The 23255-nt window shown below is 46.4% G+C and overlaps 1 long non-coding RNA gene across 1 annotated transcript in view; it reads left to right on the top strand.

The window, feature by feature from the left end:
- Nucleotides 1–22842, top strand: part of LOC134172594 (uncharacterized) — a 38436-nt gene extending 15594 nt beyond the window's left edge. The window contains exons 2-3 of the long non-coding RNA XR_009967963.1: nt 14836–14942; nt 22679–22842. This is a non-coding gene — a long non-coding RNA (uncharacterized LOC134172594). The remainder of the gene's footprint in view (nt 1–14835; nt 14943–22678) is intronic.
- The last annotated feature ends 413 nt before the right edge of the window (nt 22843–23255 follow it).

Genomic DNA, 23255 nt, shown 5'->3' with positions numbered 1-23255 from the left:
AGCAGCGGCAGGTGGGAAACAGATAGGTTACATCTGATGCATCTTTCCATTCAAACCAGGGCACCAGCAGCAATGGCCCCAGAGAGGACTGTTTAGATGGAGGATTTGATTCAGATGGCATCTGGAACTTATTTTTTCTTGAATTTAATTTTAATTAATTGTGCTGCTGATGGTGGGCTGAAATGGCCTCTGGTTTTGATTGTTGTTCTCCCAGAGTGGATGTCCTTAAACTCCTTCTTATAATGATATGGTTGTAGCTTGCAAACAGCCAGTCTGGATTCATTATTCTGCCTCTACCCTTCTCCCTTTTAATCCTAGAGAGAACATTTCAATGACTGCTGGTTAGAAAATTAGTTAAGTGAGCTGTATACTGTATTCTCTCTCTGTACCGCTTCTTATTAGAGAGAAAAGGTAATATAGTTCCCTCTCTCCCATCTACTCACCCTGCATTTTATCTAGAGCTCATGTAAGGAGCATTTCAACTGACTGCTGTGGTCCACTTGCAAACGATGCACATCTCAAAGCCCATAGAATAGCTCTACTTTTGGTGCAAAGTGCAGCAAGTAGTGTCATGTGTGTGGAGAAGGATGGAGGTGAGATTTGCTATCGACGCATGGGTGCTAAATCCAGCCTGTTGTATAATCCCAGACTGGTTTGTGTTGGAAGGGACCTTAAAGCTCATCCAGTTCCAGCCCCTGCCACAGGCAGGGACCCCTTCCACTAGAGCAGCTTGCTCCAAGCCCCTGTGTCCAACCTGGCCTTGAACACTGCCAGGGATGGGGCAGCCACAGCTTCTCTGGGCACCCTGTGCCAGCACCTCAGCACCCTCACAGGGAATCTGCCTAAGAGCCAATCTCAATCTCCCCTCTTTGTCAGATCCCCAACCCTAAACCAGAGTAATGCTGCAGCAATGAGCTGACCCATGCCGATAGCCCACATATTCACATATTCAAGAGAACCCTGACCAGAAGATGCTTTCATCTGCTGCAGCCTGGCAGCATGATGTCCTGTCATCAGGGGAGTACACACCATAGAGGTCTCCTCCTCCCATGGTCCATGCATGGCGTTTGGACATCAAAAGCATGGGAGGGCTGCAAGTGGGTTCATGTACATGGTATCTGACCTCTTTAGCAAAGTATGGACAGGACATAGAGTGGTTGAAAAATATTGTCAAAATTAAACTGAATCTGTAGTGGGTAGAAAGCCAGAAATGTCCTTGTAAAACGTTATTGCCACACAGTTAATAGCGGATTTTGCTTGTCCATATGGACCAGTTAAAGGAAGGCATTTTCCTGAACTGAATCAATTTATGGCACAGGGGCCATTTTAAAAGAGTGTCTGACAGAGGGATAGTTGAGCCTGTTATGAGAATAAACTCCCAAAGAACTAAAAGGACAGCCCCAAGGAAGACCAACCCGATAAGAATGAAGAGCTATTAAACGACAAAACTCTTTGTGCTCCAAATCCAAATATATCTCATGCAAAAGCAGAGCTTTCTAAAACAAATCCCTGCAACAGATGAAGGATTTAGGCACAGCCAGGTTGTCTGTTTAATGAATTCCTTGCATTTACCCCACTGAGGAAGGAGGACCCAAACGCTGGTGTTGGGAACCTTTTTTATGTGGGTTAGAGCAGCACAAATGACAGAAGACTAATTTTGCCTTGACACCCTCCTTCACAGCTCTCCTGTCCTACTTTTTGCTTTTAAAGGAATGAGTAATTGAAAAAACCCATTGATAGTTATGGATGCTCTGGTTCTTCCGGGCTCAGTGGCTATATGTGAGCCATGAGCCTAATTACGTATTTGAGGAGCATATGTAATTCTTTGTCTGCATCAGGATAACCTTGACTTGGAGGCAAGGAAGGTGGCTCAGCGTGAAGTTATCCACCCTTTCCTGCACCAGGCCACATCCTATCCCAAAGGGACTTTTTTGTCTGGATATCCAGCCCATTTCTGGATCACTCCTGTGTTAAGTAAGCCTGGCCTGTTGACAGGAGCTTTATGAGCTGGTGGGAAAAGAAGGCTCAGTGGATTTTCTAATACACCAAGGAGAAAAAGAGAGGCAGAGATGAGTCCAAGAGGATGCCATTTGGATGGCACCGGGTTGTCAGCCACCTTTCAGAGGGCAACAAGCTGCATTTTCAGTCATTTCTTTCCCCATTTTCAACCATTTCTTTCTTGCTTTGATTTTGATTTGGAAGTCGAGATTGAAGCACTGCACATGTAGCGTTTCACAGCTGCCTTCTGCTCACAGCAAACACCCAGCCTGATGGGTAACCCCAACGAACAAGAGTCAGAGGCATTGTCTTAGGGTTTGTTTAATGAATGGATCCACTTGTCAGTTGAAAGAGAGGCCCTTTTATCTTAAACCAGAATTGAAGTCCTCTGTGCCTCTGTCTCTACCAGCAGCCATGAGATGTTGCTGGGTGTTTGGACCCAGCCTCACTCCCTGAGCTGGCCTGGCTGTGCAGAAGGCACTCCAGAGTGAGTGATGTGGGCTGGCAGCTGTACCAAACACTGCAGTCCCGAATGGAAAGGTCTCCATGTGTGATCCCATTGAGCAGCCCAGACTTCCCCAACAATTGCTGCTGCACACTGATGCCCTCCAGCTCATCACCCTGCAGCCGTGGGAGGATGACATCCCACACCAGTGGCTTCCCCAGGAGCTGGCAGGGATCAATGATGATCTTACTCCTTGCTGGTTACCAACACCCTGCCCTCCAGGGGATGCATCTAATGCAGTGACTGCCTGGAAGGAGACAAACTGCTCCAGAAGGGTTAGGTTTCCCTTAGCTCCTATGTTCTATAAGCTCTGCGTGGATCTCTCTGATAGATCCCTGTGTCTTAATTGGCTTTAAATGCCTGGTTTTGGCACCTGAGTCACCCCCCAGGAATCAACTGTGAATAAATTAATCTCCCATTAGTATTCACAGAGGCAAAATTCATTGGGGAACCCACTGGGCTAAGCCCAAATCCAGCTCAGGTTTGCCTTAGGAGCAAATCTAAGCTGTCTGTCTTCATCTTTGACCTTGTTTCCTTTCCCTTGGCAGCAGCAATCCTCTTTCCCAGACTAAATAGCACAAGAAATTTCGGGTCTAGGTGTTAGCAACCATTCAAGTGAAGAGTTACTTTAAATCCAGCCTGACTTCCTGACTTCTCCTCCTGTTCTCCCGAGCCACCAGCTATGGAAATCTTTCACCTCTGATAAAGCAGATTAGCTACTGGAAATGTCAGCGAGAAGCTACAGATGGCTGCACCGTGGGGAAAGATTTCCTTGCTAGCCCTGGAAGCCGCTGAACACCGCACCCCAAGAGAGATGCTCCACAGTCCATTGCATAAAGCGACTTGGCCTGTGAGGCTGTTAATGCAGAAACACCCCAATGTGCTCTGTTCAGTGGAGTCAAACCTGCAGAGAGCTTTGTGCAGGGGAGGTGGGGCTGGGTTTTTTTTCCTCCCTCTTTCCTACTTCCATTTCTTTCTCCTGTAATTCTTGTAATGGATCGGAGGCAAATGAACAGCATCTGGCAATTAGCACATCCCTCGCCCGGCTCCGATCTGCCACCAGCTTCGCAGTGTTTGCCTTTATTTTTAAATCGTTGGCTGTCAGAGAGAATTAAATGGTGCCTAAAGAAGCACGCAGACATTATAATTAAAGGCACGCCAACCTTGACAGGTAGCTGGGAGTGGAGCTCGGGATTTCAACTTTCCATGGGAAAAGGGGCTGTTGGCGCATGTGCTCTCCAGCTCCACGTGTTTCCCCCAGCTGATCTATCCCCAGGTGCTTTTTATACACCCATACTTGCGATTAATTGTCTCTTTGTCTGCTCCGTCTCAGCAGCCAGCCAGCCCAGGACTGCAAAGTGTGCTTTAAATGGAGGAATAAAACTGGAATCCATTAGCTGTGATTGCATGTGGGGCTCTGCTGTTAGCAAAGATAGGAATGATTTAATAGGAAACAAAACCAGGAGCGCACAAACCTGCTGGCGCACAGAGCAACCTGTAACCGTGTAGTCTGTAATACAAGGCAAGTGTCTCCTAGCTAGGAAGTAAATGCCTGGTGCTATGGGCACCTTCCTGCCAGGCCATACTATTATAATCGTGGTCTTCCTCAAACTCAATGATTTCTCATTCTGCTCCTAATTCAAACAGGGTCAAATCTTCATCTCGTCAGTATTCACCCATCCAACTCACAAGCTCAGATGACTCTTTTAGGGAATTGTCCTGGGTTCAGCAGTAGCAGTCATGTTTCTCCTTCTTGGTAGCTGGTGCAGTGCAGTGTTTTGACTTTCGGCCTAGGAACAGAGCTGATAGCAGTGTTTTGGTTTGGCCAAGGACTTTGTGAGCCTCATGCTCTGCCAGGGAGGAGGGGAAGCCGGGAGGAAGCAGAGACAGGACACCTGACGTGAACTAGCCAAAGAGGTATTCCATACCACAGCACGTCATGCCCAGGAGGTAACTGGGAGTGACCCGTGAAGGGCTGGGAGACTGCAGGGTTAGAGGAGGTATGGGTTGGTGCTTGGTCAGGCCTGGGGGGTGAGTTATCGGTTGGCTGGTGGTGAGGTGATGTATTCTCTTCCCTTGTTATTTCCTTTATCACTGCTATTATTGGTAGTAGCAATAGTGATTTGTGTTATACCTTAGTTACTAAACTGTTCTTACCTCAACCCATGGGAGTTGCATTCTTTTTGACTCTCCTCTCCGTCCCTCCGGGAGCAGGGGGAGGGCAAGAAGGGGGGAAGTGAGCAAACGAATTGCCTGACTGGGTTTAAACCACAACAGGAATAAAGGGAGCATGGAAACCGGGTTCATCTGCTACCTGCTTAGCTTTGATCCCAGTGCTGAATGGAGGACAAACATCACAACAATGGGGTCTGGCCCTTATCCAGGGGATTTTAGGGTCTCAGGTTGCCAATCCAGCTTCTTTCCCATTGATAGCTTAGGGCTGCGATTGGAGGGCATGTAAGGTGTGAAGCAATGGTCCTCTCTCAGCCTTAGGGCTGGTGCTAGCTTTGCAGAGGTGGGCAGAGCTGTGTTGTTGATGGAAAGGGCTGTTTCTGTGCATGTTTGGATGGAAAGGGATGGAGTTTCTGTGCTGTCACACAACTGCAAGTTTGGGTGTTACACCAGGCAGCACCAGCTTGAAGAGTGCAGCCTCCCCACATCTTCTAAATCATACCTGCCATGGTCTTTGGTCTCTTGGTGCTTTCACCTCCTGTTGGTTTCAATTTTAAACGTCTGAAAGAAAGTAAATCAGGGAGGAAAAACACCTGAGGGATTGTCCTTCTCCTTCTCTCTCTGTCCCACAACTTGTAGCGTCTTCCCACTCTATTCCTGCACTTTCTCACTCAACTTCTGATATCTATCTCTTCCTTTTCACCCCCTCCTTCCCCTGCTCTCCTCCCCAGTCCCTCTCCCTGTCTCTGATGGATGGAACCATTAGTGGAATCACTGTAAATAATGTGTAAAGTTAGAAGTTACAACAAGGTATCTCATTAAAGCCTCTTCACTCATCTTACTTCCCAATTAATGTTTAAGGCTTCACTGGAATGCGGTGACAATATGTCACAGCATATCATTGTGGCAGGCGACAGGAAGTTAATAACCCACTGGCCCTTAAAGGAGCCTTTAATGTCAGCTGCAGAGGAGTAAATAACATTGGTTTCTTCCCACCCCCCCTTCTTTTCCCTTTCCCTCTTGTAATTCCCTGAAGGAATGAAAGAGGTTTGTGCTGAAATAACATCATTATCTCATGAAGCCATCTCCCACAGAGGCAGAGCAGAAAAGGTGATGCCCAAGGAACTCTGGGATTTTTGGCACCATGATAAAGTTGTTCCAAGTCCCCACTCGGAAAATCTGGGAGCTCATGTTGTGTTTGCCTTCACTGCCCTTTCTGCCCCCATCTGGGGCCTCTTTCCTTCTTCTATTGAGGAAATTCCCTCACCCATCTTAGATTAATTTCTACCCCCTTCATACACCCTAAACACAGCTTCACAGCATCAGTGTGACCCAAAGATGCCTTTCTTGTGTAACAGTTTTATGTGCTGTTATCCAAACTTCCTTCTTTTGCATTGCTGCTTTCAGGGGCACGAGTTATCTTTCAGGAGCACCTGGTTACTTCGAGTACAATCACTGCTCTTTACCCTCCTGTTGCTGTGCAATGGGGTCTGAGCCCTCCTGGATATCAGCCATCACTGATTCAAACTAGGAGTGATCCCAAGTGGCTCTACTGGAGTCAAGGAAACTGCTCCAGTTCATCCCAGAGCTGCCAGAACTGGAACTGAACTCCTGATTCCATAAGGGGTGGTGTGTCACTCCTCTGGGGATGTGAAGGTCCATTAAGCACACTGTGATGCCACATAAATGACCCATTATTGGAAAACTGTTTTGTAGATGTATTCCATAAAGAGGAAGAACAACAATCCTAATGTGTAACATTTGTCTTTGAAAAATGCAGGAAAATTGTCTAGAGATTAGGGAATGAATCCTGGAAACTCGGCTCAGCTCAGCCATAGACCCAATACATTATATCAAGCAAATCATGCATGGATTTCTTATGGCCTTGATTTCCTCCTGTACAGTGGGTCTAAAAGTGTTTGCTCTCCTCACCTGGGTTATTGCTTTAGTGTTTGGAAAGGTCTTTCAAATTTCAGGCTAAACAGACAAGTGTTGTGACTATATAAATACTTATTTTACTTATTGTACAAGGGATGTTACAAATATGTCCCTAGACTTCGGTTCTTATAATGGGAAAATTCAGAATGAATATCAAGAGCAGGTTCCCGGCAATGAGATTAACTGTTATTGCAAGAAGGTCCCAAATGGAAAGTCGATGTTGGTTCTTTCAGAGCATTTAAAACTTCACTAGTACCAGCATTTTGGAAGGCCCTGTTCTCTTCCAAGAGAGTGGGGATGGCTAACCAAGCTGTGTTGCATCTTCATGCCAGAACGAGCTATAAAACATAATGTGGAGCACTGTGGAGATTGCTCAGGAGAGATTCACAAGTAGGAGAGGACCATGAATCCCAAAGAGCTGTGGAGGATGAATGTGTAAATGAGTCTTAAAGTAGCCAGAGTTTGGTCCATGCAACCTCAGATTGGAAAACACAAACTGAATGGAAGGAGATGGAGTTCTACTCATGGGACATGGGATGTCCTGTGGGGAGCATGGGCAGGGTGAGGTTTGCCACAAGCCAAGCTTCTAGCATGGCATCTAAACCCCTGTCTGGATCTAGACCTTTATCCCTCTGCTTCTTGTGGGCCATCCATAATTCACCCACCTTGTTCTGCCTCCCCACACTGCTGGAAGCTCAACACATTAAAGGTTCACAGAGTGCTTTGAGATCCTCAGCAAAAGCCATGGCAGAAATGCAGATGTGCTCAGTTTCCCCCCCCCCCAGCCTCTTGTCTAGCTCAAATACATTATTGATTTGCTCATTTACCAGCGGCCACTTGTCAAAAGTATAACAGCATTAGCAGCACTTGACGTAATAGGGGAATGGAGAGGTCTGTGATTAAGTTTAGACAGCCTTGTTTGACTTAGTTAATTGGTTAAATATATTCAGTTACATGTGATGCTTCAGAATTTCGGCTCCAATAAGGTATAATATTAATTTTAATTAAAGCTCAACAGACTTAGCCAAATATTGCTATTTTCTGAATATTTTTCTTAATCGTATCATTCATATTCTGCTATAACAGGGATTCTGATGGCCACTGAGGCCTGGCCATGAACAGTTGAAAGGAGAACTAGATAGGCTAACATTAGGGAAAAGTGAATTCATTAAAATCTTTCTAAGTGGAAGAAAAAATGAGGTGGAACAAGGAAGAATTCCCCTCTGCCTCAAGATGGGATTAACTTACATCTTTCCTGACAGATGGGTTTTCTTTAAAAACCTAAGATTCTCATGAAAACCATAACTGCAAAAAATAACACCTTCTCCTAAGTTTGCCAAGGAGCCTTCAAGGTGGCAATCCATGACCATTATCACTGTTTCCTTGCTGAAGATGTGCATCCATCACAGCAGTGAGCACCTTACTATTGATCCTTGAATATTTCCAAAATCAGAACTCTTTTAGTTGCTTTCTTAAGGACACTCCCACAGGAAACTGAGCCCCATCTCCTTCACTTCAACATTCTTTGGCATTTTCATGGCAGGGGGGTTGGCACTTGATGATCTTAAGGTCCTTTCCAACCCTAACTATTCTATTCTGTGATCCTTCAGGGGAGGGAATATTTGTGCCAGGGACATACTCAGGCAAAAGTTAGATTTGCAAAGAAATCACAGAATCCCACAATCCCAGACTGGTTTGTCTTGAAGAGAGCTTAAAACTCACCCAGTTCCAACCCCTGCCATGGGTAGGGGCACCTTCCACTAGAGCAGCTTGCTCCAAGCCCCTGTGTCCAACCTGCCCTTGAACACTGCCAGGGATGGGGCAGCCACAGCTTCTGTGGGCACCCTGTGCCAGCGCCTCAGCACCCTCACAGGGAAGAGCTTCTGCCTAAGAGCTCATTTCAATCCACCTTCTTTCAGTTTAAAGATGTTCCACGTGGCCAAGAATCTTCCCTTAGTTCTTGCCTAGAAAGGCTTCAGTCTTGCTTGCCCAACTGCCATCATCTTTGGGCCTTGCAGATCTCCATCCAAAGCACATCTATGGTTACATGAGGTATGTGCAAGTAACACTACAACTGGCATAACTGGAGCAGACTCACCTGACCTCTGTGCATAGGAAGGCATCCAGCAGGTGCTCAAAGAGGGAAGTGGCTACCTCCGATGAACCATATTGATGTACTAATTACAACAGTTGGCATTGCCTTCCTAATGACAGCAATTGAAAGTGCAAATACAGCCGCAGTGCATCAAAAATAGCCACTGGTCCCATGAAGCAGCAGCTGCATTTGAGGACTTTTCCCAGTGCAGAGCTTTCGGGCCCGCCCCACCAGCATTCCTGCCAATTCCCACCCCTCTGCTTTGCATTTCTATCAGTTTCCCTTCTCCCTCTTGAAATGCAGCCTCAAAGACATGAAAGAAGAAAGATGGAAGACAACTCCTGTGCTGCCTACTGGCCATAGTCTGGATTTCTTTCTATTACATACACAGGAGCTCAATTAAAAAGATGTGGTATTTTTCTTTAGCAGTGTTGGGTTCCAGCTCTGCAAACCTTTAATTATGTGTATAGGTGGGAGAGGGTGGAAACAGCATCTATTCTTTCTGCAGATCTGTCCCCGAGAGCATTCAGCTCAGGTATTTTGAGCCTAGCGATAAAAAATAACCCCCTTATTTAAAAGGTGAATTCATACATCTTCTTTAGAGCATCTGTACATGGTAAATGATGTCCCTGACATGGCTGATAAACCTCAGCACCATCTTCTGCTGGCTCCCCTTATTGTACTTAATGATGCAACCTGCTCTTTTATCACCTATTAATTGTATGTCTGCCCCATTGGAAACAATGCAGAGGGGTGCCTGGAGTGGAAGGTGGTCTGTTTCTTCCCAGGGCTCTGGCCGAAATGCTCCAAGTCTAAATGCAATAGATCATTGCAAGCTTTGGGGCGAATCGCTCTCCCTGCTCAAGATAGCATAGCTTAGCATCCATCTAGTCCATTGGACATCAGCAGGGTGGGTGAATGGGCATCCTCCAGCATCCAACAGAAAGACAAGAACAAAATCCAGTGCATTTTATAAAGGATTCATGGAAACCTTTATAAAGGGTTAGTGGGATTGCGCCGTCGGCGGTGTTTAACGAGTACAGCAGTAGGATAATGCATAATAGGCCACAAGCAGGTTGGGACCTACTGTGCAGCAGCCCAAAGGGAGAAGCCTGCCATCTCGCTCTTGTTCAGGGTGTCAGAGAAACCAGAGTTATGTTCTCAGGGGAGTCAGCCATGGGGCTGGAACAGGGCGAGATATAATTATGGAATAATGCGTGTTCTTTCCCCACCACTCCCCCCTTTCTAAATTAGCTGTCATGTCACTGGAAACGTTTCTGTGTTCCACAATCAGTCCACTTAACTGTAACAAAGCAGCGCAGATCTATCAGCCTCACAATGAGCTCCGCTAATGACCGCTGAAATTACCAGCTCAGTCCTGCTTCCCAACACCCCGGCCCTACCTCCTCACCCCTCGTCAATCAGTGCTCTGCTTGTGGCCCCACTCAGGGCAAGGATCATGGTGGAGGCCACATCCAGCCACCTGGCACGTTGTCGCTTCGCCATGCAAAGCCGGTCTTCTGGATGCAAAGCCTGGAGGTGGTTTGGTTTATGTCATCTTTTAACTGTGAGGGGGCTGCTGGATTGTAGGGAGGGCTCTAAGCAGCCACTGGAGACGTGAAGGTACAGCCAGCAATAAAATACCAGCAGAGTGCATTGTTCCTGGGCCCTGATTATGCATTTAACTGCATTGCTAAGCACATCTTTTTTCCTTCTCCTCCTCTTTTTTTTGGTAACTGCTCCTCGGAAGTGCAATCTCGCTGCTATTCAGATACAATGCGGCTTCTATTCTCTCTCCCAGTTTTAATTATGTGTCCGCCACTGCTCCTTCTCCAAGCTGGCGGGCTCTGAGATTCATAATTTCAGCCTGACACCATAGTAACCACTTAGTTTGATTCAAGACTCTAATGTCATCACTGGCTGGTCTTGAATAGAGCAGGGAGAGAGGGTATAATTTGAAGGCAGCATCACATAGAAACTGCAATTATTTCTCCCTTTCGGAGGGAAATGTAAACAAAAGGTCATCACTGGTCAGTGCTCTTCATTTCCATCCCCGCACGCTGACAACCTGACTTCTCTGTTTAGTATTTATATCCTCACCCACCCGCATGCCACCACACCAGCACCAAGAGCAGGAGCCGGTGTTAGTTGTCAGCCCTCTGTTGGGATGTGAATACACCCCTAGACCAACTCCTCTGGTATTCAGAGTCCCAGACACCTTTGAAAACCACTCTGAGGTCCCATGAAGAGATCGGAGGGGATGTCCATGACTCCAGAAATGATCCTTTTGGCCCCCAAGATCCATCCTGTCATCTGCCAGCTCAGAGGGATGATACCTCATGGCCACACAGGCTCCTATGAAAAAAGCAGCAGTGCCACAGTCCAAGATGTTAGCCCATGGTCCATGGTTTGCCCCATGTCTGGACACAATCTGCCTGGGAAAACAAGACATGCACAAGGTGAATATTGGCCCGACAGATGAATGTGTACACCCAGTGAAGTGCAATTCACTCGGCAGCATTCCCTGCAAAGCCCACTACACTAAATGAAGCTCTCCTGTCTTCCCCCAGTGGCTCAGTGATAGAAAGGAGTTAAGTGAAAATAAATGCTCATATAAAATCACAGGTATTGATTTTCTGAGCTAGTAAATGAAGGCGCTTTATCTCCGATGGGAGATTGAATATCTGCGTGCCACGCTTTGCTCCATTTTCATAAAAAGGAAGGCATGGTGGAATTATTTTACCTGGCTTCTCACAAAGTGGAGAGGGAGCAGATCCTTGTGTCAATGACAAGAGGTATCAGTCAGGAAGGATGTCATGACAACCATGGAACCATTGAGGATTGGTAATGGAATAAGGAACCTGGGAGGCCGCTCTTGCCCATTGGCTCATCCTTCAGCTCAGGTGGCAATGTCTTTCACAGGTGTCCGCAGTTCCTGACCCCCAGCCAGATGATGGGAACAGGCTGTAGTAACCTGTTCTCTGCGGTTCTTGCTTTGGTTCACTAGAAGGTAATCTGACATCTAAAGAGTTTAATTCCACTGACTGGTTTAAGATGGGAACAAGAGTTTCACTGGTACTTACACCCGTTCTGAGATCTGATGAGTTCTGAGCAGGATGTGATATTGAAATCACAGGTACATTACATCTAATAATCTGCAAAAAAGCCCTTAAAGGGAGCTGCCCATGGCCTTGTGGGGTAGTTTAGAAGATCAAAGCTGACTGATGCAAAGTAATTCATGTAGACAGGGGGAAGTCACACTCACAAAGGTCCTTTTGGAAACACCACCTCTTTTTGACCAGGTTCATCTACACAGGCACTCCTTGAAGTGAAAGAGCTAAAATCTCTGCATCTGAGACCTACAGATCTGTGTTCAAACCTTCCATCTTACCTGGCAGTTACCCATCTTATCAGGCAATTTTCTAGCACTTGCAACCCATCTCTGCAGCCCTCCACCCATTTCGCTGTGCAGTCAGCAGATGTATTTTGCTGCTGGTGTTTTTCAAAGGGGAAGAGATCAAATACGTAAAAATAGACACAAAGAAGCAAGTCATTAAAAAGCAGACCCCGTGCTTTTGCAGCAGAACATGGATTCTTCTGATGCAAACCTGTGCTGCTAACCGTATTTCCACCCTCTGCCTTTCATGACCCTGCACGCCAAGACAAACAGGAGATGATCCAGTTTAACTCACCAACAGGGGGAAATGAAATGGCAGGGGGATTTCAGCCTGGAGTGACTTTTGCATGGGTGAGGGATGATCAGGAGACTCTCATGTTTGTGCCTTAGATCCCAGCTACCTTTTATATCCCCACAGTATTAAGTGAAGAGCCAAGCCTTGAATCGCAGTTTACAGAGGCACATCCACTGATCTTAAACTCCGAGGCTTAAAGAGATTTGGGATGATATTCAGAGTTTAAGAGAGGCTTTACCATGCTGATACGGTCTGAGGCTATTGCTCTGTCCACCCCTAGCCTGACAATTTCTGCTGAGGTCTGAGGGAACAAGACACAACCCAAGTCTATTTGTTTGGTGCAGAAAAGCTCATTTGTCCTGTTGTGGAATTCCACAGGACAAGAAGTGAGAAATTTAGCTCTTGATTACTAATGGTTGAATCTGGGAGGTGGGAAGTGGCAGTGTGTGTCTAAAGAAGTGATAATGTGATAATGTTCACTTTGCTATATGGGAAGCATATCAGACACTGCCCCCATCGGCCCTTCTTCCATCAGGCATTGAACACGGCCTGGCAGGGGAGTGCTGTCTTGATGTCAGGCTCCCAAAGTGCTCTTTGCTGTGCAGCTGCAAAGCAGCACTGTGATAATCAGAGAAATAGTTTTGTGACAGCATCCTTTGAAATGCACTTTATCATTTCTTGGTCATTGTACAGCCCTTCTCAAGGTGGTGTGTGAGCGCCTTCCAGAAGCTCAGATCTGCTCAGGGAGGTGGACACTTGACATGAAGAAATGGAACAAGGCACTCTTTTGTAGCTCTCGATTGAAGCAGTCGAGTCACTTTTGTCAGAAACATAGGGCAAATAGGTGAGATTTCCTTTTTCTTCCCAGTGGGAGGGTTGAACATAAAGCATTATCATTCTGTTTTGGTAGGATTTCGATTCTCATGATGACAATCATTTTACACCACCTGTGATTTTGTTATCCTCTCTTTGCACCTCGTTGTGGGGGCTTTTTTGTAGTGGAGGAAGAGGACAGGTTACTTTTTACTGTTATCCCCCCCACCCACTTGCCTGAGGCCTCTTTTTCAATAAGCTTCTTGCTGCAACAAGCAGAAACAGTCACCCTGCACAACCTCTCCATAGAGTGTGAACATCAATCCTCTCTTATTAAGCTGAAGCTAAAATGCTCATAGACAAACTGTTAAAAAGAAGAAAGCATCCACGCTGTGGTGGAAAAGGTAAAATGCAGTAATTGTCCAAACCTTTCAAGGAAGAATGGCTCAGTAGGGAGGGGAGGACCTTTTTCCTTTCTGTGGCAAATCGCCAGGAAACTCCAGGAAACCTCCCTTCACCAGTATATATTTATTTTTAGGCACAAAAATCACCTTTATTGCCCTTGATTTCTGCACTTCTTTTTTTTTTCCCAAAGACAGGGAAGCAAATCTCTTTCCCTGCCCAGCTTCCTGCACATGCCATCGCTATCTCATTGCCGCTCCTTTTTGAGTGCTTGCTGAATCTGATTTATTTGCAGGCTTCCAAAGGAAAAAAAAAAGGCACTCCCTGCCATGTCTACACAGCAACGAGAGAGAGAACTGGAGCATGTGTAGACATACAGGGTGGATTAATCTGATTAAATTCAGGCTTCTAAGTTTAAGCTAGTCACCCAAAGCTCCTTTCTTATAGTAGACAGACATCTCATCAATATACAGTCGATGGAGCCAGAGGTGTAATTCATCTCATTCCAAAGTAGATGCCTAAAGTAGGTCACACGAATTACACCCTTAAGAGCCTATTTCTCCCCATTGACTACAGAAGGATCCTAGCATGACGAAAGCATTTATAGACGCTGAAACCAGCTCTGTCTGAAGTGACTTCTATCCGTTGCACAAAGCTGCTCCATGCTCTTCAATGCTCACATGAGCAGCTCTTCCTTGACATATTTGATGTTATGGTTTGGCTGTTGTTACTCGCCCCAGGAAAGCAGGACAGGTTCAACAGGGATGAAGGCACAGGTCTCACTGGGGGATCCTGAGGCAACCCAGGAGAACACTGCAGGCACAGCAGAGCAATGCGGGGAGCAAAGTGTCTGTCATGGTATTTTTGTCCTTATCTTGGATATAGTCTGCTAGACAGCCCTGTGTAAGAGGACATGGAATCATAGAATGGTTTGTGTTGGAAGGGACCTTAAAGCTCATCCAGTTCCAAGCCCCTGCCGTGGGGCCAACCTGATCTTGAACACTTCCAGGGAGAGCTTTATGGATGAGTCCTCTGAAAGCATCTTTTGTCAATCAGAAATGAGTAGACCTATGAAAGTCCTCACTTATCACAGTCATCAGACCGTGAAGTAACCGAGGGGCAGAGAAAGAAGATGGCAACGTGATTAAAGCACCAGAATATGTGACTCCATTTCCCACCTGCAGCACTGAAATAATTACCTCTTCCTTCCACCTCCTCAGGTTTATCTCTTGGACCACAAGTGCTGGATGAGAGGGGATGAAGACATAAAGCCGTGGCACAATGAGATGATGATCTTCAGGCTTGATACACACCTCTAGCAATAAGAGTAAGTGTCTGATGGCTGGGGAAGCACCTGAGCTTGTTTGGGCACGTGAAATGCATTGACTGGGTCATTTTGTTGGGGAAAAAGCCTTTTTCCTTTCTCTGCCAAGAGATTCTTTAAATGACCTTTAGAAAAAGAAACAAACAAGGAATTAAGGAAGATGGGATGAAAGCAGCGCTGCGAAATGCACACCAGCCCCCTCAGCTCTCACCAGAAGCCTTCCACAGCAAAAACCAAAAGTCAGAAGTGAGATTTTGATGCCTGGCAAAGATAACTTCTTAAAGGAGAAGGAAAGAACCTGCTGCAAGCCGAGTGCTTCGCGCAGCGGTTTTTAAGCCGGAGAGTCCATATATTATTTAAACCATCCAATTTATCGAGCGGGTTCTCTCTACAGCAGTCAGAGCTGACAAGGGCTCACAGAAAACTTCGCAGAACATTCTGCTTCCAGCCACTCGTGCTCCAGCCGTAGGAAGTTTGCAGCAATAAAGGTCTTTGCTCCTGTCACCTCTTCCCTGCCTCAGAGCAGAAGCTCTGCTGATAGCAACACAAGTCACCTGTGCTGCTTCAGAGAGAGGTGTTGTAGAGCTCCATGGCCCCAGGCCAGCTCCTTCATATGCAGTGATGATTTTACTGGCAACATCATAGCACAGATGTATCAGAGAGAGCAGGAAAAGATGAGCCTTTAATAACATCTATTCTGAGATCTGTTGGAATCAGAATAGCAGGCATTAGCTGGAAGGCAAGTGCTCCCATCCACGGGTTTGAAAAGAGAATTGTGCTTAAAATCCTTTCCAATACCCAGCCAGTGAACTGCCCATCTGGAGTTCCTTGGGTATCAAAATGATGCATATGCATAAAAGGAGGTAGAAGTCCACATGTTTCCAAATAAAACTCACACAGGCAGGGCTCTAAGAAGCTGTGAAGTCGGGAAGGAAACCAAACTTTCTCACCCTTCAGATAATCTGGGGTTTTCATTTCTCAGCCTGTGCTTGGATGAAAAACTTTGCATCTCTTGGTGAGGTACCCAAACAAGCTCTTTCTTTTCCTTAGTAACAATCCTTTTGCCTCTCCTGGATTTTCTCATGCCTGAGTCACAGTGATGTGTTTATATTGGAAATGTAGCATGTGAGCAGATCTCCCTTAACTAGTAGGGGCTGGAGAGAAGCAGCTGAACAAGTCCATGCTCGTACATGCACAGGCACACACACACTGGACCTAGCACAGCTAGTTATAAATCTCATAAACTGGCAAGAACTACGATCCTTATGCTGCCCATAAATAATTCACTGCCAAGATGCTTGTAGGAACAGCACCTTCTGCATAGTCCATGGGAAATTCTAACGGGTACCAAGCCCTTCTGACTCCAGTTATTAATCCTGTTTATTGCTGCAGTGCCAAAGGGCCAACACAGAATGAGCTCCCTTTGGGCTAAGCACTGTATAAACACAGACTCTTGAGTTTAAAAGGACCCTGGGAGGAGAAATCTCTGGTATAACTGTGTTAGCCCAGCACCAGGACTGTCAAGAGTCAAAATCTCTTTCCAAGAAGCAGCAATAGCTTTTAGGCAACATTCTGTTTTATATTAGAAATAGACCCAAGCTGCTAAGTCTGGAGCCTGATAAGGATGTGAATGTCTCCAGCTCTAAAGGATTCAGGTGAGTTTTGCTCATTAGAGCTGTCTCTCTGCAGCACATTGCCTCCATTGGGAGGAAGTAAAAAAGAAGGGAGGTAGATTTCGCCCCTTCTTCTAGGAATGCTTTGTTTCAGAGATGTAATTTACCTGCCAAGAGGCACATGTCCTCAAACAGAGGGGCTGCCCTGAACTACTGATGTGCAGAAGTCCCAGACATGGTGGCTTTCCCACATGCTGCTTCATGGAAGCATTTATGGGGAAGAACAGGGACCAGTTTCTGTGCCCTCTCAGCCCTGGGTTGGGTTGCCACAAAGAGGAGAAGCCATGGAGCAGGTGCTTTCTACAACAGCAGTAATCAGTGAATGAATGAGATTTGTTCCAATGGCAGATTAGACCATCACCAACCTTGACCAGTGACCTAAGAACAGAAGGATCTAAAACCATCCCATTATCTTGTGAGACAAACTGTCCCTTTCCACTGTGGTTTCTAAATACACTCTGGTGAGGGCTGAGTTTTCAAAGGAGTGCTGAAAACGTTCACTTCAAGGGGTCTCTTTTGCTTTACCCAACTAAAAGTGGGTGAGAGAGGATTCAGCAGATGTAGCTGTAATCTTCCCTCTACCACTCATTCTACTGCAGCTTAGAAATGGCATTTCGGTTGCCTTAGTAGAGAAGAGCTACAGGTCTACAAAGCTCTCTGAGATCTACCTTTAATGCTCCCAGTCAGGAACAATCAATATTATAGATTCTTTTTGTTTCAAATCCTGAATAACAGCCTTCATTTTTCAAGGGGCATGACCCAGCTGATGGCTCCCTGAGCAAACCCTCTTGCTGTGACTTCCACTGGCCATGGAGTGCAGGAGGTGAACCGCTCACCTCATCATAGGCTAGCAGAAGGATCTTGTTCATACTCCAATGTACAAATCAACCTGTCTACACTTCCCTCCTGCCCATTCCTGATGGAACAAGCTGCTTGGACTGGTTTCACACCGTCTTCCAGAAGGCCATTAATACTGTTGAGCTTAGCATGGAGATTGGACACACCGTGGGGAGACTCCAGCATTCAGCTCTGGCAGCCTTTTTAGAGGGAAGTTTAATAGGGATGCTGGTTCCCCACACAGCTGTAAAGGGGAGGAACTGGTAACACTGGGCAGGGAGGGAGTCATAGGACCTGTGGTGGTCTAAATGCAATGAACAGCCTCAGGCTGAGCCTTGAGTCTGACCCTGGGGACTGTGGCTGTGGGCTGCAGCCTCTGAGGTGAAATTCCCTGGAATCTGACATTTATGTGTATGTATATAATGTAATCTTGTAAGCCATAAAGCAAAGGCTGGCTCTACCTCTTCCAAGGTGGGTTTCCCAGTAACGCCTTAAATGAAGTGTCTCAAATAAGGATTTAATTTAGACTCAATAGGGAGAGTTATTGCTCCGTAATGAAATAGCGAGTAGTTATTGCAAACACATTTAGTGAGGTTCAACAGCCTCCTAATAGGGATGTAGAAGCTGTGACCTGGCCAGCAACATTCAGTGAATATCTTAATCATCTTATACAGGGTTTTCCTTGCTCAGTACACAATTACTATTTCATTACATTTGTATTAAGCAGCAGCCATGGGTGGGAAAACCCAACCAGTTCTTCAGCGTTGGCTGCTATTGTCACCCCTCCAAATCACAACCAGTAGTGGCATTTGGAGTTAAATTCAATGCTGCTTTCCCCTCCATGGCCTATTAAATGTACTAAATTAAGGCTGACATCAGGTACTGGAGACCTGGTTTGGAGTGCGGGGTGCTGGTATTTCATGAGCTGCTCAGGAGAGATTTATAACCTGAAATGCGGTGTCTGCACCACTTTCAGTAAGAACCCAGTTCTCTTTGGGCCACAGTAGGATCACCTCTGAGGTGATGCTCAGATCTGAGGATCCTGTGCATCCAAGGGAAATGAAACCAGGCTCAGTTTGAGGCAAGGAGGCTCCTCCAGGACAGGCAGCAGATAGAATACAGGATGGGGTAGAAAGCAGAATCAATGACTTTAAGAGAAAAACTACGGTCACACCCCATGCTGTCACAAAACAGAGCCATGCCCCAGCTAACAGAGGAGAGAATCACACTTTCTTTCCACCAGCCAATGACTTCAATTGATCTAATGTAGGAAGTCATCCCAGCTAACCCTAATTTTATAGGGTCTAATGGTCGTTGCTTAGCTGTGATCACACTTCACCCAGTGTGTGAAGAAGACACAGGTCAAGTTAGGGTGGATGTGAAGGCAAGTAAGAGATTATCGGCTTTACAGCTGTGGAAAATGAGGCAGGAAAGGCGGGTGGAGGGGAATAAACCCACCCTGATTGAGTAAGGCAGCTCCTTAGCACATCACACACTGCATGAATGGATCCTGAGCAATGACAGAGATCTCTGCTCTGTATTGCTGTTAAAGATTACTCTGCCTGTAATCTGTGTTTAGGATCTAAATGGCCCATGACAAAAGGCCTCTGATTAAGCTTTGTTACACTTCTGGGTAAAAGTGGTGCTCCTGAAAAGAAAGCAACTGAATAAAGATGAAAGGGAGATGCAGGCTCCCAGTGCAGGAGGCTCTGCAGTGCCAGGTCCAAGTTTCAAGTCATTCTGGGTCAAACGTAATGTTCTACACAAACCATTTCATTTTAGGCTTTGGGGAAGTTGTTGTAGAGCTGTAAAACACCCATAGAAAACATCACTTAGGTTCCGTTTCTCTGCTTTGAGGAAAACTGTTCAGGTGTTTTTCAAACAGAACCCATCCACCCAAACATTGAAAGCTGCAAAATTATTTGGCTATAATTCAACAGAAAATGCTCGCGAGTGAATCCATCCACCTTCACTATCAGAGGAAAGCAGCTTCACATTCAAGGTTCTTTTCCCAGTGGGATTTTACAAAGCTGAGAAGAGAATTTTATGTTTTTCTCTAATTTTCTTTAAAAATGATCCCAGAATTGGCTTTGGAAGGACTAGGGTGGCTGCAGGGAGAACCAGCAAATTAAACTCGCTCCAACCAAACCCAACAAACAGAGCAACATCATCTGCACTTGGGGAAAGGCAAAGATATAATCAAACAGCACAGTGCACAGGGAGCCCATCTTCTTTCCCTTTAGCAATCCGAGTACTCGCTGTTATATCAGTGAAGACATGCTTTTGAACCACTACAGCTTGTACCAATCCACAGCCGTTTAGCAATACAGGGCACACACAACCTCAGCTTAGAGCTCTGCTTTTTTGCTTTCCCTTAGGACAGGTGAAACGCTGCATTACACAAATGTACAACAAGCAAGTGGCATCTCTGCTGAGCGACACGGAGGACACTTGGTGGGCACATGCATGGCTCGAAGGCTAAGGCCTGAAGTGATGAAGGATGTGTGGGAGGGGAATCCCTCTTTCCTCTGAGATGGCCATTGTGCTGTGGAGGGGAGAGGCTTTTTATTACATGTCAGCCAAACTGCATACAAAGTAGTGTTGCCACAGGGTGCAATATAACAGCTTCAGTGTCTCTCAGGACACTGACTGTGAGAGGGCTTGTTGGCCAATTGGTAGTAGAGGGGAAGGAACAGAGGGAGTAAAGCACCAGTTATTACGTCCCCATTGCCAACAAGGAGGTGAAGGCATGGTCTGTCAGAAGCAGGAATCAGGCTGAAATCCTCAGCTTGGTGAGCAACGCAATGCTTGTCACACACAGCAGAATGAATTCGTTTTCCTAACTCTTTGCCACTGAAAAAGCGATTCATAGCTCCCAGGTCAGGGAGCGGAGGGAACCTGAGTCGCAGAGCGTTACTGGTACAACCGCATGGGTGGTAGTGCAGAAAAGAGTTCTTCCATTGCCTGGAAGAACCATTTCTCTTTTCCCTTAGAGAGTATTGTTCATAAGCCCTGGATCCAATCCAAATACACATCTGTTCTCACGGGTCCACCCAGTTCTCATACACAGAACTGAATGTACATTTTGGCTACTGAAGCATTCAGGGTCTGGGCCACTTGTTTGTTCCAACTGGCTGCTGAGTTAAGCAGCCAGAACAGAAGGCCAGAAGCTTCCCAGTGACTAACTGGCCAAGACCCTGTATTTGTAAACCTTATGGGCTGAATTCTGCTCTTCTTTGCCCTCCTACATAGACACCCTATAAAGGTGAGGGAAATTGCTTCATCCTATTAATTCAGCAGTAACAGGCAAAAGCAGAGGAAGGTCTGAATGACCTCTGTTTTTCAAGCTTATACATTGCTGTTCCAAGGGAGAAAAGAAGTGAAATTCCTCCCAGCCCCAAAGGCACAACAATGCCCCTACAGATGTCAGATCAACTCCCTCCTTTATATCTCTCTGAGATCTCAAACAGCTGCTTCGTTATTCCCGAAAACAAAAGGGCAGTTGGTGTTCCAGCTGTTTCAGCTTGCAAGTGAAGGATTTCTTTCTTGTCTCCCCACAGCATCCATACCAATTGCTTTCTGTTGCAGTTCTGTCATCTAATTAGCAAGGGCAAATCACTTGAGCACAAACTTTTCCTTACACCTCTGCCCCACCTGAGCCCCATCACTCATTAGATATACAGCAACATCCAAAGGAGGTATCCCATGGACAGAAGCAGGAGAGAGCTGAAGTTTCTGGTTATTTCCTGAATGGGGGAGATTAATAGAGCAGGAGGAAACCTGTAGGTTTAGCATTCAGGTCCTTTTCTGTCAGCCCTTGAGCAAACAGCAAAAGATAGCCACAGGCAATCAAATAAAGCAGGATGTACGTGTGTTTGAGAAACTCCTTCCTCAAACCCTCCATGGTTGTTCCGAAAGGAACATTTGGTGTACCCCCAAAAAAGAAGCATTTCCAAAGCATCAGAAAGGTGAGGTAGACAGAAGAAGTGGGAGGAGAGGACAAGGAACTGATTTATCCAAATTGAGCCTGCAAGGCCACATCCCATGAGCTAACTCCTCCAAGGTGTCCAAGCCCTGCTTGCCCTCGGAGGCTGGACCATGAACCTATGGAGGTTGCCATCACCCCGGGCTGGGGCATCACAGCCCTTTGATCCCATCTCCACTGCAGGGAACGCTGACTCCTCGCTCCTTCCGATGCAGAAATCTCTCCAATCGCACCTCTGGGGAGAGAGGAAATTGTCAGCAAAGTAAATTGCTTTTTGGATTGCTTCGTGTCCCACTGTGAGAGCTTCACTTCAGGAGCTGCCATGGGAAGGGGTGAAATGGTCAGGTGAAAACCCCACATCCCAGAGCCTGCTGCAGGGACACCATATATCAATAAACCAATTCCTCGAGGCTGAGGCAGGAGCTGCTGCTTCTTTGGAACACTAGAGTTTTCTGCTGAAGCCATGGGGAGAGAAAGGCTCATCTCATACCTGAATAATAAATGCAGGCAAATAAGTAAATAAGCAAATCCTGCCTGATACATGCATTATTAGCTGCAGTAGGAGCAATTGCAAGAAGAAAGGGAAGTGACAGCTGCAGGCCCCAGATAGCCAAGGCACTAAAGGGGAGTTTTAGACAAATGTCCTTCAGATAATGGGTTTGTTTCTCATCTACTCTGGGGAGGGAGGTGGCAGATAGGGGAAGCATTAGCAGGCTGTGCCACACGTAGGGAGCAGAGATGCTGCTGGACCAACACTCGGCAGGAATAATTTAGCTCCTTTCTTTTCATTTCAGCTCCCCAGTGTATCTGACTTTGTTTAAAGCGATGTGGGTTTCACTGCCCTTACCATCCCTGATCCCATAGGGAGAGGGGAAAGAGGCTCCTGGGATTAGCTTCTTTATAAACGTATCTGTTGCAGGGCTGGGAGCTCAGATTAATAAAATCCCAGGGTGACCTCTGGGAATGGGATCACAGGCTCTGGGAATGGGGGGGGGGGGGGGGGGGGGGGAATGGAAACGATGCAATAGCCCAACAGAGACAATCCAGACACTGCTATCAGGAGATCCCTTCTGCCAGACATCGCAGGGACTTGCAGAAGTAAGGTCTGCCAGCAATATCTCATTCACCAGGGGGTGTTTCCTTTCCCTCCTCGATAGATTAAATCCTCCCTTACCTTTGCATAGTCCAAGTGTGTTGCCTAAAGCAATGCATTTCAGCACAGCAGCTTTGCATCTCTTCCACAGGACCTTGCATCTCTTCCTGTCTTTGTGAGCCCTGGGCAGCCTGATCTTAAATCTGTGTATCCCCTCTGCCAGATGCTGCTCTGACAGGACACAGAGATGACACAGCTTGGTGGAGACCATCATCCTGCTCCAGACCTTGCACCAGATATCCAAGCTATGGTTCCTGGAAGCTCACTATAATCTCTTGCCTTGATGCTTCTCCCACTAAGGATGAACTGAGGCAATTCACCTCCCTTTTTTTTCTACTGACCAGCTCTACCCATGCCCCTAAAACTGGAATTCAGAGCCCTACTTGTTGCCCTTCTCCTGTGAGGCACACACCTTTTGCTGCTTTAACCCATGGCGCTTTTCCAGTCACACAGTAATGAAAGCTTTTGGCTGTTTCAGGAGCACAGGAAAGTGTAGGTGATGGAAGGCAGAGGGAGAATGACTGCCCTGTATAGCATTGCGCTCCGTAATAACAGTGTGAGAACCAGTTGCAATTTGCTGGGGATGATGACACCGAGGTCAGACGAGCTGTATTGTAATTTACGGCCAAGAAAATGTAACCAGACAATGCAGGATCGCTCTTCCACTC

Source organism: Pezoporus occidentalis, unplaced genomic scaffold (assembly GCF_034315485.1).
Source record: "Pezoporus occidentalis ecotype Australia unplaced genomic scaffold, CSIRO_AGI_Poc_V1 ctg114, whole genome shotgun sequence".
Taxonomy (NCBI): Eukaryota; Metazoa; Chordata; class Aves; order Psittaciformes; family Psittacidae; genus Pezoporus; species Pezoporus occidentalis.
Note: the sequence above shows the minus strand (reverse complement) of the source record. Positions and strands in the feature narration are given on the sequence as shown.